We start from the raw sequence: 15,421 nt of genomic DNA, 5'->3' as shown, positions 1-15,421 counted from the left end.
AGCAGGGGGAAAGGCAGGGGAATGTGCCTCCCGGGGCACACTCCTGGGTGACATGGTTCCGGTGCACTCCCACACACTACAATGGACTGATTTCAGCCAAACTGAACTGGATTTGGGCTGAAACCAGCCCTCTAAAGAGTGCAGGAGCACTCCAGGGCCTGTCGCACTGCCCCTGCAGTGCTCCTGTGCTGCGTAGCAGGCTGATTCCAGCCCCCAAATGGGCCAAAATCAGCCTGCTGCGGAGCCCAGGAGCACTCCCTGGAGCAGCATGTGGCCTGTGTGGTGACGTCACTTCCTGGAAATGACATCATCACATAGTCCTGGGAGCGTGTGTGCAAAGACAACTATCTGGTGAGTGCCAGGTCTCCTACCTCCTGCCCGGAGGGTAAGGAGACCTGGCAACCCTAGTTGTAATCCTGGGAGATCTCTTGCTACCACCTAGAAGCTGGACACCCAGTCCTGGCAAGGGAGCTCAAAGGGGTATGCCATAGAATCCACCCTTCACCAGCCATGTTCTCCAAAGAGACTGATCTCTGTAGTGTCTGGAAATCAGTTGTAATTCTGGGAGATCTCCAGGTCTCACTTGGAGGCTAGCAGCCCTACCAGCAGCAGAGCTGAACAGGTAGTGGGAGGAGCAGGTGGCAGTTCCAGCTGATTCCCAGGAACGATAACAACCCAATGGTTGCTGCTGCTGTGCCCTCTTATCACCAGGTGAAAGCTTTGCTATTTGTCCTACTTGGTAAAGTAACAACCCCTATTTCTAGAAGATGGTGGTTAAAAAGGGCTTTACTATATATGTTTCTGATTCATTGGCAGTACAAACATCCGTGGACTCTTGGACTTGGTGACAATTATAAGGAACTTGATGATTTCTCAGGCATTTCTTTGAAGCTGCTACTGAGAACCTATAAGCACTATCTAGCAAGGAAAGTGGGACACAGGTTGGAAGGGATCGTGCCAAAAGATCTGCAGAAAAGGTGGCTTTTGAGGAGGGGCAGCTGGCATCATGCACATGCTCTTTGGAGGGGGAGAATTATATGGCTAATGGCAGAAATGAAGAGGTTTGGAGGGTGGGAAGGGTACTGGAAGTGAAGGAGGAAAAGTTACAGGCGAGGATGTATTGTTATATTAGAGATAATACTGGAGATAATCACTGAACATGTGAAGTTGATGGAGAATGGAGGCATGGAGGCATCATGTATGGATGCCTGAAAGTCTGCTTCGTGTCTGCTCTCTCTCAACCTTTGCACATTCACCGGAGCCTCTGCATACACCAGGCATGCGTCCATGCTACCACATTGCAGATTGTGTGCAAAGAGCTTGTCAGTGCACAGGCTGTGTGTAGGATGGAGATCAGGATATTTATTATTTATTTAAAATATTTATACCCCACCTTATCGCCTTCTGACTCAAGGTGGCTAACAAAGAAACAGCAAGTTGCAAACACACAAAAACAATATAACAGTCTGTAAGGATATCAGGCTACCTCCTGGTGCTCCAGGGGGCTTTGGAGGTAGAGACAGGTGTGCCAGTGTCACCCCAGAGAGTGATGCCAGTGAGTGACCTTGCTTCCGGCAAAAAAACAGAAGAAACATCATGACATCAGGGGTGATGCTCAAGGATTTGCCAAAACTCTATGGCTATGCCATAGCAGGACACTGCCATCCCAGGCTCCATCACCACTACACACAGAATAGAATCAACATACAAGATTGATTGATTGATTGTCCGCCGTTCTCACAGAGACCCAAAACGGATTACACAGTGCAAGTGAAATACACTATAATCAACAGCTAGGACATCCATTGATCAAAATATTTATTTATTGTTTATAGTCTGTCTTTCTCACTGAGATGCAGGATGAATTACTTAGTTAAACAGGGCAATAAGGAGGAAGTGAGTTTTTACTCACGAAACGGGTTAATGACAATTGCCTGCATATCCCCGTCGGCGTTATTTGAGATATTAATTCAAGTTTTTGGACTGTGAATGAAAGAACATCTTGCACAACTCCCTACTCTTCGGCTTTCTTATTACCGTTGGCATTCTGCACTTTAAATGATTTGAATGAGTTTACGGACATTGGATATTTACTAAGGATTTCATGCTTGTATATGAATGGATTCTGTATTCTTGTAATTTTGCATTTATATTGTAAATCAATTTTGTATTTATTCACTTTGGCACTTTTGCACTTCAAAAATTGATAAACAGAGAAACATACAAATTAATTTTTAGTTGTGGATCCCTGGTCTCGTTGTTCTTAAGCTGTGTGGTTGGGCAGGTTGAGGTCAGATGTCTCATCTTTTACCAGATGGGGCAAGGCTGGGCTGGGCCTCTCCCTTACTGGACTGGGTATGGCAACTTGACCAGGTGCATCCCTCATGTGGCAGATGCATACCTTCCCATGGGAAATTGGGAAATTCTGGAGATTTGGGGCATGGATACCTCAGCAGGGTACAATGCCCTAGTCTATCCTCCAAAGCAACCATTTTCTCCAGGGGAACCAAGCCTGACCCTTCTTAGTTTCCAAGATCTGATGAGATTGGACTTGCCTGAGCTATCTAGGTCAAGGCTAAAGGGCCATCTAGCTTAATACAAATGGTACATACTATGTTTTCTTCTGCCATTTCATCCAGTTAGCTCAGGGAGGTGTATATTGTTCCTCCTTTCCCCCCTTTTCCCCTCTCCAAAACTCTGTGAGGTAGACTAGACTGATAGAGACTGATCACACTGAGATTCTTGGGTGAGCAGGGATCAGAAGAACCCAGATCTCCCAGATCCTAGTACACTGGCTGTTTTGGTATACACCATCCCAGCTTGACTGGCAGCAACCCTCCAAGATCTCAAGCAGGAATCTTCCCAGGCCCGCTGCTTTTAACTGGAGGTCACACCTGAGATCTTTTGCATCCAAAGCACAAGCTAGAACTAGCCTTTCCCCTGGCAATTGACAGAGATCTTTCCCAATCCCGCAACTGGAAATGCTAGGGCTTTAAGCAATTGGCAGGACAAGGGTGTGTAGGCACAGCCCCTCCTTTTGCTAACATTCCCTATCTCAGTTAGCCTAGGGGCAGCCAACGTAAAGCCTGTTCTGTCCTACAACTGTGGGCAGTTACCGAGAAAAGGAAAAGGTTTTATGGCTGCCTCTTGTTCAGGATCTAGATGGGGACTGTGCAGTCATGTTTGTGTGCTCACAGATCAAACCAGCAATACCTGTTGTGGGTTTCAACTTCGTGTTCCTTGCACAATTCAGGAAGCTGTGGAGAGGCATCACTTGCACCCATCCGTCTTTTGCAGAGGCCACAGCTTAACCAAGAATCATGTTAAGAAATGACTGAAGGGGAGCGAGACACAGAGAGACTCTCAAGGTCATAGCCAGCCTTCCTGGCTGAGTATAGCAGCAAAGAGGCAAATGGAAAAGCCAGCCGATCACAAACAAGCATTTCTTTAAATTTATGTCCCATTGTCTAATGTAGTGAAAGCAAGCAAACTCCTGATGCTTTAAAACAACTGAATTAACATTTAAAAATGTGGGTACCGGTGGCTGGCACTGCTTCAAAAATGGCATTGCTCCACCCACTTCTGCCCACACCAGTTCCTCTTGGCTCAGATTGGCTTTTTGATGCCTCTGCAAGCTGCATCATGTTTCAGTTATCACTGAGAGTGCAGCTCAGTGCTTAGAGGTGTTCCGAGATAAATAGAGGTCAATTGGGAGTCTGGGGGCACCTTGAAGAACCCCAGCATAAGTTTTCATGAGCCACAACTCATTTCATCTGATGAAGTGAACTTTGACTGACAAAAGCTTATGTGGGAATAAATGTTGTTAGCCCAGGCTCTCCTTTTATGGTAATGTAGATAACAATCTGGAATTAAAGAAAGGTGTTTATTGTAAGGGAATAAAAACTACTGAGCTTAAAAGTAAGGGGTGGGTGGGATCCTGTGGACCTGTTCCAATAGCAGTGGTGCTTTCCTCCAGTTCAAGGAGACCACTATTGACACAAAATCCGCTTGCATCAATAGAAGATTCGATAGGTCCTACAGATCTACAGAACCCAAAGCTCTAGGAGTACTGGATGTGTACATTTGCTGCCAGTTCCTTTCCTTTATTATTCTGTTTCTATGACCAAAGGTCTTGAGCAAAATTAGATATTAATTCATAAAATTAACATTAAATTTGATTTATGCTTGGTTACAGAGTTACCAGTCATTACCATTTCTGGCACGCTAAACTTGTGTAATGGGAGAATGTGATACCTGCAGTTCTCCCCATATACATTGTCACTATTTTGGGTGAATTGAGCCATGCGCAAGTTTTCCAGCTTCAGTATGTTGTAATGGTTAGCCTTAAAAAAAAAAAAAAAGGGCTTCTGATCATACACCCTGAAGCTGGAAAATACGTTGCCTTGCGCACACAAAATGGGAACCACAAATAAAGAGGGTAAATAATATCCTCCCCTATATATGATTGGGTCATCAAAACTATAATGACTAAGCAGGGATCTTTTTACAAGGGAATTGTTGATGCTTCCCTTTCATCCTTTGAAGCCGTACCGGCTTAGCAAGGAAGATGATGTTTTAATAAATCCTTTAACGGAAACAGAGGCCTAGCTTAGTCACAGGCTTTATAGCAAGCAACTGAGGAATAAACAACTATAACTCCTTCGATATCCTCTGACTAGAAGTTGCATTGCCAGTTCCCTGACTGGATAGCGTCTTTGTTGCAGTGCCCTCTGGTGGTCTGGATAAACTTCTACTGTCCAAATTAGACAAGTGACATGAGTTGGGACACAGGAGTCCATCCTGACCTGCTGTCATGCCGAAGAACTCTGCTGCACACCTTGAAAGTGCTCTGTTGGGCTCCAGACTGCCGCAGAGGGGCGGGTCTTCCTGTTTCCCTTTTGTACTGTTTTTGCCACTCTGGATATGTGGAGTCAGAAAAGGGGGCAACCCCCCCCCCCCCGCAGGGCCGTGTTGGCAAAAAGCATGGCAGGGAAATCTGGAAATTTTTCCTCATAGGGTTGCCAGCCTCCAGGTGGTGGCTGGAGATCTCCAGGAATTACAAGTAATCTCCAGGCCATAGAGATCAGTTTCCCCAGAGAAAATGGCTACTTTGGAGGGTGGACTCTATGGAATTATACCATGCTGAGGTCCTTTCCCTCCTCAAACTCCGCCTTCTCCAGGCTTCACCTTCCAAATCTCCAGGAACTTCCCAGCTTGGACTTGGCAACCCTAGTCCCCTGCATCTCAGTGCTACGGAGCCTGACACAGTAATTTTAAGGTAAGCTGCACAGTTCTTCAGTGTGCTAGCAGGTCTGGACAGGCACCAGTGTTTCAACTTATGTTACATACAACTTCTAGTTTGATCCTAACGGGTAGGTATAAAACTGCATCTAGTTTGCCCTTTATTGAAGTTACAGACAAATGTTTCTATTCAGGTAATTTGAGACGGAGGGAGCTGCATGGTACCTCAAAAAAAGGTGAAAGAAAGAGGAAGCTGGCAAACATCATGTAAAATGGCACCCTTTCTGGAAAAAGCTAAAGAACCAATTCTTATTCAACAGTCCTTATGGAAAAGAAAACTAGCCAAACTGGAAAGAGTAGGCACATGATAGATGTTTCTTCTGCTAGACTTTCTGGACTAAGAATACATGTTTGGTACCATATGCGAAAGAAGAAATTGTGTGTAAACATACACTTCTCTTTTTTTTTTTTGAAAAATTTTTTTATTGGGTTAGAATCCGTTATTTTTACATTACATTCAATTTTCCCCAAATTTTTCATTTCTAACCCCCTCCCTTTCCCCCCTTTTGTTGACTTCCAACAGCTTTCCCACCCTTTGTCCCTTTTCCCTTACTTCTATTAAATTCCTCTATCTAAAACAAATATACATTCTCCATTATACTAAGCAGTACATCCTTAACTACTTTTCTTGTTATATACCCAAACTGTAAGTCTTTGTTTCTATCTTGGATAAACAATTTATCCCATTTTCCAATTTTAAATATTTCTATTTATCATAAACCTATATATCATAAACCATAAAAATCTTACACATTTAAATCAAACAATTTGACTTATTCTCTATATATTACTCATTCTATCTTTTTATGGTAATTCTATATAACTCATCACATAGTCAATCAATTTGACTCTTCTGTACATTCAGTTTGGTGCATTATACAAATCTTATCAAAGAAAGAAAGTATTGTTGGTTACTCAATCCTTATATTTAAACCTTATCATTAATTATTTTCTATCAATGTTCTATCTATTAACCTATATATATCTATATATATATCAATCTGTTAATCTAACTGCTTATAAATTCACATTTATCTCTCCCCCCCCCGGTAAAGTCACCCCCCTCTACATTTTATTATACTTCAGTAGTTCTCAAACTGCCACAGTTTTCCTCCCACCTCCCATTTCTTCTCCAGATATTGTTTCAGCTTCTCCCAGTCTGTGTTAAACTGCCCTGAGTCCAGATTTCTCAGTTTTCTTGTCATCTTGTCCATTTCTGCCATGTACAGCAATTTGTAGATCCAATCTTCAATAGTTGGCACTTCTTGTACTTTCCATTTTTGCGCATACAAAAGTCTGGCTGCTGCTGTCATATAAAATATCAACGTCCTATGATGGGCTGGAATTCCCTCCATTCCCAAGTTTAGTAGCAGGAGTTCTGAGTTCTTATTTATTTGAAATTGTAAAATTTCACTCATTTCTCTTATTATTTCCCCCCAGTACTGCCTAGCTACCTCACACGACCACCACATATGATAGAGGGAGCCCTCATGCTTCCTACATTTCCAGCATTTATTAGAAGTGTTCAAGTTCCCTAGCGCAATCTTCTTTGGTGTCATGTACCAACGATAGATCATTTTGTAAATATTCTCTTTAATATTTGTACATGTCGTTGTCTTCATTGTAGTCTTCCACAAGTATTCCCATGCCTCCATTGTTATCTCTTTATTAAAATTTATAGCCCATTTCACCATTTGTGTTTTAACTGTCTCATCCTCAGTATACCATTTCAACAGTACTTGGTATACCTTGGATATTCTTTTCTTGTCCTCTTTAAAAAGGGTCTGCTCTAGTTCCGAGTTCTCTATTCGTATACCTCCCTTTACAGAGTCCGAGTTATACAAATCTCTGATCTGTCTATACTGGAACCAATCGTAGTTCGGTGATAGTTCCTCTTGCGTCTTTATTCTAAGTTTAGATGCTTCTATTTTAGTTATTTCTTTGTAAGCTAAACATTGTCGTTCATTATCAACAGCTCTCGGGTCTATCACCTCATATGGAACCACCCACCAAGGAGTTCCTTCTTGTAGGTAAATTCTATACTTCTTCCAGATTTGTAAACATACACTTCTCAAAAGACAGGTTGCTGAAAATAGGGAGGACTTTCCAGCTGTGAGGGAAACAAAGGCAAACATTGACGCATAGGCAAATATAGAAGAGTGTTTCTCTGTCCTTAACTATTTGGAACTTAAGTTACATTAAACAAGCTTTAAAAATATGACCAATACAGGCCTTATCCATCACAGGGACTAAAAGGACAGATGGACTCACATTCTAGCTGTATCTGAAGAAGTGAGCTGTGGCTCACAAAAGCTCATCCCCTAGTACCCGTACCACAAATTTTGTTAGCCTTATAGGTGCTCCTGGACTCTTGCTCTTTTCTAGGGACTAAAAAAGTCCAGAAAAGAAATTTGGGGGGGGGGGTAGGATTAACTGGAATTGCATGAAACAATCTTTTATATTTATTTGTTTAGTGAAATGTTATGCTACATTTCCTGGGATCCTGCCTGAGGTGGTTTACAAAATAAAATGTAATAAAAACAAAACATTTAAAGTTATTAAAAGTTATTAAATACGCAGTCACAGCATTAAAACATAGATTATTGTGCAGCTTAAAATAACAATTCTTCAGACCCAAATCACACTAAAATGGTGTTAAAAGACCCTCTAATTAAAACGCTGGGTGAACAGAAATGTTTTTGCCTGGTGCCTAAAAGAGAGCAGCGTAGGCAGCAGATGAGCCACGCGGGGAAAGGCATACTGTAAGAAAGATGTCACTACTGAAAAAGATCTGTATCTGGTGCCACCTGCTTCACCGAAGGGGACCACCAACAGGGCTTCTGAGGCAGACATTAACTGGCAAGCTGGACAATATGAGAGATGGCAGTCCTTCTGTTGGATAGTGAGGTTAGGGCACTCTGTTTACTGCTCTAGCTATCCTTTGGTAAGTAGATTGCTATTCTCAGGATTTCCTCCTCCTGACTTCCTCCCTCTTATCTCTTCTCTTCCTGGCTTTGTTTCAGGGAACATTTCTCTCTTTCTCCTCCATTCATCTTGGAAGCATGGATGCAGGACTTGTCCTAGCATCCATGCCCATCCTTAGACAAGATAGGTAGTTAGGATCTATCTCTTCTCCTTTCCTATCATACTGAGTTCCTACAATAAAGAACTCTTATTTCCTTTCTAAATATAAGCAAGTGTATGCTTTGTTATTTTACTCTTTCCTCAAACCATTTAAGGCTTTTGAATTGTGCCTGGAGACACATGGAAATAGATATTTCATCATCGGTGGTCATACAATCCCTGTATCCCACCCCTAACAGTAGTCTGGCTGCTGCATTTTGGATGAGCTGAAGTTTCTGTGAATACCAAAGGCAGCCCCACAGAGAATGTATCATAGTAATTTAACCAGGATGTAATCAGCGCATGGATTGCTGTGGGTAGATCAGGCTTTTCGCGGAACGGCATAACTAGCATATCAACTGAAGCTGATTAAAGTTGCTACATGCCACCAAGGAGAGCTGGGCTTCCAGCGGTAAGCCAGGATCCAGCAGTAACTTTGTTTCATCAGGGGGAATGCAACCCCATCCAGGACAGGCTGACTCCTCCGTACTGAGTCCCTAAACTGCTTTGTCATTGACCAACAGCATCTCAGTCTTGTCTGGAATGAGCTTCAGCTTATTGGACCTCACCCATACCATTACCATCTCCAGGCACCTGTTCAAGATTTCTACAGACCTACCTGGCTCAGCTGAAAAGGACATGTAGAGCTGAGTATCATCTGCATATCGGCAGCTCCTTACTCCAAATTCCCCTGATGATCTCTTCCAGTGGTTTCATGTAGGTGTTAAACAGCATGGGGGACCAGAAAGAACCCTGCAGACACAGTAGCATAAATGCCATGGGGCCGAGCAGCAGTTCTCTAGCACTACTTTCTGGAATCAGCCAGTTGACCAAGAGCAGAACCACTGAGGCATTGTATCCCCTCCACTCCCAATTCAACCAGCCTCTCCAGAATCATAGAATCATAGAGTTGGAAGGGGCCATACAGACCATCTAGTCCAACCCCCTGCCCAGTGCAGGATGAGCCTAAAGCATCTCTGACAAGTATTCATCCAGCCTCTTCTTGAAAACTGCCAGTGAAGGGGAGCTCACTACCTCCCTAGGCAGCTGATTCCACTTTTGAACTACTCTGACGGTGAAAAAGTTTTTCCTAATATCCAGTCGGTACCTTTGTGCATGTAGTTTTAGCCCATTGCTTCGCGTCCTACCCTCTGCTGCCAACTGGAACAGCTCCCTGCCCTCCTCCAAATGACAGCCTTTCAAATATTTAAAGAGAGCAATCATGTCCCCCCTCAACCTCCTCTTCTCCAAACTAAACATTCCCAAGGCCATCAGCCTTTCCTCGTAGGGCTCAGTCTCCAGGCCCCTGATCATCCTCTTCGCTCTCCTCTGCACCCTCTCGATTTTGTCCACATCCTTTTTGAAGTGAGGCCTCCAGAACTGCACACAGTACTCCAGGTGTGGCCTGACCAAGGCAGTATAGAGATGGGCTATGACCTCCTGCGATTTCGATGCTATGGCCCCTTTGATACAACCCAGGACTGAATTAGCCTTTTTTGCCACCGCATCACACTGACTGCTCATATTCAGTTTACAGTCCACTCTTACCCCAAGATCCCTTTCACATATACTACTGCCCAGAAGTGTATCCCCCATCCAGTATTTGTGCTTCTCATTTTTGTGGCCCAGATGTAATACTGTGCACTTGTCTTTGTTGAATTGCATCCTATTCACAGTTGCCCACTTCTCCAGAGTATTCAGGTCTTGTTGAATTTTAATTCTATCTTCTTGGGTGTTTGCTACCCCTCCCAATTTGGTATCATCAGCAAATTTAATGAGCAGCCCTTCCACTCCTTCATCCAGATCATTGATAAAAATATTGAAAAGTACCGGGCCCAAAACTGAGCCCTGCGGCACCCCACTGGACACCTCCCTCCAATCTGATGAAACGCCGTTGACCACCACTCTTTGAGTGCGGTCCTCCAACCAATTCCCTATCCACCGAACTGTCCTATAGTCTACTCCACAGTCTTCCAGTTTGCCCATCAGAATGTCATGAGGGACCTTATCAAAAGCTTTACTGAAATCCAGATAAATCACGTCAACAGAGTTCCCCCGATCCAGTAAGCTGGTCACTCGATCAAAGAAGGAAACCAGGTTGGTCTGGCAGGATCTGTTAAGAACAAAACCATGCTGACTTCCCCGGATCACTGAGCAGTCCTTCAGATGCTTACAGATTGATCCCTTTAAAATCTGTTCTAATATCTTCCCAGCAACAGAAGTCAGACTGACTGGCCTGTAGTTTCCCGGGTCATCCTTCCTCCCTTTCTTAAAGATTGGGATAACATTCGCTCTTCTCCAATCTTGTGGCACATCTCCAGTCCTCCAGGAGGCCTTGAAGATGATGGACAGGGGCTCTGCAAGTTCTCTGGAAAGTTCTTTCAGCACTCTTGGGTGCACCCCATCCGGCCCAGGGGATTTGTATTCATCCAGTGCAGCCAGATGCCTCTCCACTACCTCTCTGTCAATGTCAATTAGCCACTCAGGTGTCCTGCCACATTTTCTACTATCTCTAGATGTGCCTGAGTTCTTCAGGGAGAAAACAGAGGCAAAAAAGTCATTAAGCCTGTCTGCTTTTTCTCTGTCCTGCATCAGAGTTTCTCCATCTACTCCCAACAGTGGTCCAATTGCCTCTTTTACCTTGTGTTTGCTTCTCACATATCTGTAGAAGTTTTTCTTGTTGTAGCGAGCCCTCCTGGCCAGACCCAGCTCGTACTGAGCTTTGGCCTCTCTGATGGCTGATCTGCAGTACCTAGTAACCCTCATATACTCCTCTTTAGAGGTCTGTCCTTCTCTCCATTTCCTGAACATTTCCTTTTTCTCCCTTAGCTTATTCTGGAGCTCTCTGTGCATCCACATCAGTTTCTTGGAGCCCTTACCATGTTTCCGTCTTGCTGGGATAGTGAAGGCTTGATCTTGCAAAAGCTCGTGTTTGAGAATGGCCCACCCTTCACTCGCTCCTTTTCCTTCCAGCACACTCCCCCATGGAATGACTCTCATCAAGCCTCTGAGTTCATCGAAGTAGGCCCTACGAAAATCTAACCTAAGAGTCTGGCTACGAACTTCCTTGGCTCCCCACAGCAACTGGAATTCAAGAAGGACATGGTCACTTCCCCCTAAGGTCCCCACCACCTTCATCTCATCTACCAATTCTTCCCTGTTGGTTAATATCAAGTCCAGTATGGCCGAACCCCTTGTAGCTTCCGCCACCTTTTGAAAAAGGAAGTTATCAGCCAGGCAGGTCAGGAAATTGCGTGATTCATGACGCTTTGCTGAGCCTGTCTCCCAGCACACATCGGGGAAGTTGAAGTCACCCATAATTACAAGGTTCTGATGTCTGGATACTCTGCCAATTTGTTCAAAGAGGGCAGCATCCATTTCTTCTCGCTGGTCTGGTGGTCTGTAGCAGACTCCAACAACAATACCCTTTGTCCTTCCTCCCCTTATTTCTACCCATATACTTTCCACCAGGCTGTCCGCCCCATTCTCCATAACTTCTTGACAATCAAGCCCTCTCCTCACATACAACGCCACTCCACCTCCTCTTCTACTCTTCCGGTTTTTCTTGAACAACTCGTACCCATCCACTAGCACATTCCAGTCATGGGAATCATCCCACCAAGTCTCAGTAATTCCTACTATGTCATAGCCCTCTGTTTGCAATAGAAGCTCAAGCTCTTCTTTCTTATTGCCCATACTTTGGGCATCGGTATATAAACACTTGTAGCCTTGTACCTTTGTTTGACCTTTCCTACCCAGGTGGGTCCCCACTGTGTTCACTTCATCATTGAAGTCGCCATGTCGATCGTCCCCTGCCCCTTGCGGCATCAGTTTAAAGCTCTCCTGATGTTCTCCAGGTTTGTTCCAAACGTTTTCTTCCCTGCCCTTGAGAGGTGAAGCACATCATGTGCTAGAAGGCCTTCTCTAAGAAAACCTATCCCATGGTCCCAGAACCCAAAGCGCTCCTGCCGGCACCACCATCTCAGCCAGCGATTCACCTCAAGTATGGTCTGCTCCCAGCGTACTCCTCTTCCTGTGACTGGAAGGATAGAAGAGAATACCACCTGAGCCCCCAATGTCTTCAACTGCCTTCCAAGGGCTTCGTAATCCTCTTTAATTCTTGCAACAGTATTCGAAGCCGTGTCGTTCATTCCCACATGAATCAGCACAAACGGGTACTTATCAGCAGGCTTGATGAGTTTTGGCAGCCGGTCGGTAATATCCTGAATTCTGGCTCCCAGCAAGCAACACGTCTCTCGGAATAGGGGATCCGGCCCAGAGACATGGCATTCCATACCCCTGAGCAAGGAGTCCCCGACGACTACCACCTTCCGTTTTTTTCCACTTCCATGAGGCCCCATGTCTTCTGCACTCCCTCTTCCAGATCTTTGCGGTTCTCCTTCCACTGTCACCTCTGTCACCATCCCTAGCACTTCAAAGCGATTCTTGAGCTCAAGTGGGCCAGAGCATCTTCTTCGTTGAGAAGGATATTGCATGCTGCGGAGAGGTCCAAGAGAATGACCAGGAACACACTTCCCTGAAGATCAGCAGACAGGATGACCAAGGCTGTTTTCATCCCAAATGCAGACTTGAATCTGGATTGAAATGGGTCTGATAATCTGCCTCCTGCAAGACTGCTGAAGCTGTGAAGCTAACCCCCCACTCAAGCGCCTGGCCCCCAAATGGAATGTTGGCTACCAAGCAGTAGTTGTTCAAGTGAGCAGGGGCTCTCACCTGCATCTTTCCAGGCAGTTGGACCCACACCCTCCTGCAAAAAAAAAAAGGCACTTATTGCCTTCTGGAGGCAATCAACCAATCCAGGCCCGTTTGATACTGATGGCCATGAAGGGCAAGGATCAAGTCGAGGTAGGGGGGGCTGCATGCTTTTAAGCAGCTTATCCACTTTACCAGGCTTCCCTAATTACAAGTCATCCACAGAATGACCAAGCTCTAATGGCATCCTTAGACTCAACTTCATCAACTGTGGAGTCTAAGTCAGGGGGAATGTGAGCGATTTTATCTGCAAAATGCATCCCAAAACATCACAGCAGATCTGAATGTTTTCTGGGTCTATATTTTCAAAAACTCAGGTTAAGAGAGCTCCTTCATAACCTGGAAAAGCACTGCTAGATGGCATTGCACAGATGGCAGGTGGCAGAGAAGTGAGTCTGCTTTGCCACCAGCACTGCCGCAGAGTAGGAAAGATAATGTGCTCTTACTTGTGTTCAGTCACATTCACTTTAATAATAATAACAACAACAACATTCGATTTATATACCGCCCTTCAGGACAACTTAATGCCCTCTCAGAGTGGTTTACAAAGTATGCCATTATTATCCCCACAACAAACATCCTGTGAGGTGGGTGGGCTGAGAGAGCTCCACTTTGAATTTTCCTCCACTTGTGCTCTTGTCTGCCCAACTGCTTCATTATTCCAATCTCTTTAGTAAACCAAGGAGCATTCTGGCCTCTGCATACAAATATAAACATCAGTTACTTAACAGATACCTCTGAGTTAACAGATGGGTTCTCACAATGGAATTTTTGATTTTTGCTCATCTTTGTAGCTCATAAACAGAGCATATTAATATATACGCTTACACATTTAATAATAATAACATTCGATTTATGTACCGCCCTTCAGGACAACTTAATGCCCACTCAGAGCGGTTTACAAAGTATTACCCCACAACAATCACCCTGTGAGGTGGGTGGGGCTGAGAGAGCTCCAGAGAACTGTGACTCGCCCAAGGTCACCCAGCTGGCTTCAAGTGGAGGAGTGGGGAATCAAACCCAGCTCTCCAGATTAGAGTCCCGTGCTCTTAACCACTACACGAAACTGGCTCTCTTTTAAGCCAACATTGAATGAAATTGCCCAAGTATCCAGTGTGGTCATTGACTTAGCATCTTTTTGTCTACTTAGAACTTGTTGTCTGCCCTATGAGCTTACCTGATGGAATTGTATTAAATGCAATTCTTCATGCCAGGAGGATTTCTGACGGGAAGGAACAGAAATGAGCAGAGCTTTTTTCAAGAGAGGATACCCCGGGCATGTTGTAGAAATAGCATATAGGAGAGCTGAGTTGGCTCGTAGGGAGGATTTATTTAGGACTAGAGAAAAGACTCCCAACATGAAAATATGATGGGCTATGGATTATACACCTTTGGCCCATCCAATTAAGAAAATCATCACTAAACATCGGCCACTTATACAGGAAATAAAAGGGTGTGAGCACTTACCTACAATAGGAATGAGACTAACACAAAATATAAAAGATATACTTGTCCATTCGGACATTCGCACACCCCCTGAGCCCCGGTTATTACCGCAGAGCACTTATAAATGTGGCCATTGTAGCATATGCCCACTGATATGGGACGGAGATCAAATTACTATCAATAGTCCATGTAAGCAGCTGGCTTTTAGATATTTTGCTACTTGTCAGACTGCTGGAATAGTTTATGTTATTAGGTGCCCATGTCTCCAACTGTACGTAGGAAATTCTATAAGGATGTTAAGAACTCGTATCTTAGAACATGTATCTAGAATTAAAAACTCAGTTATCGAGGCTCCACTTACACTACATTTTAAGGAAAAGCAGCACTGGGAAAAACGAGTTTAAAGTAGCAATTTTATTTGTCGCTCAGAAGGGACTTTCCCAACAGCAAGTACAGAATGTGCTACTAAGAAAGGAAGCCCAGTGGATTCATGTTCTGAATACATTAAAACCTAATGGTTTAAATACAGAGCTGTCTTTTAATTGTTTTTTAAAAATAAGAAAGTACTTCAATCTAGTTGAATGAAGCTGCTTCCCGTTTAAATGGAACACAGACAGGATGATATAATGGGTGAGAGAGAGGGGGAGGGTGCGCGTTTGACAACAAACTGCCGCCATTCTCCGGAGTGTGGGGAACTTGTGGATCACACTATGATAAGATCTTTGCTGATCTCCTATAAAACCATGATGGATGTATGAATTTAGTGTTGGCAAATTTG

This window comes from Eublepharis macularius, chromosome 14, assembly GCF_028583425.1.
Source record: "Eublepharis macularius isolate TG4126 chromosome 14, MPM_Emac_v1.0, whole genome shotgun sequence".
In the NCBI taxonomy this organism is placed as follows: domain Eukaryota; kingdom Metazoa; phylum Chordata; class Lepidosauria; order Squamata; family Eublepharidae; genus Eublepharis; species Eublepharis macularius.
Note: the sequence above shows the minus strand (reverse complement) of the source record.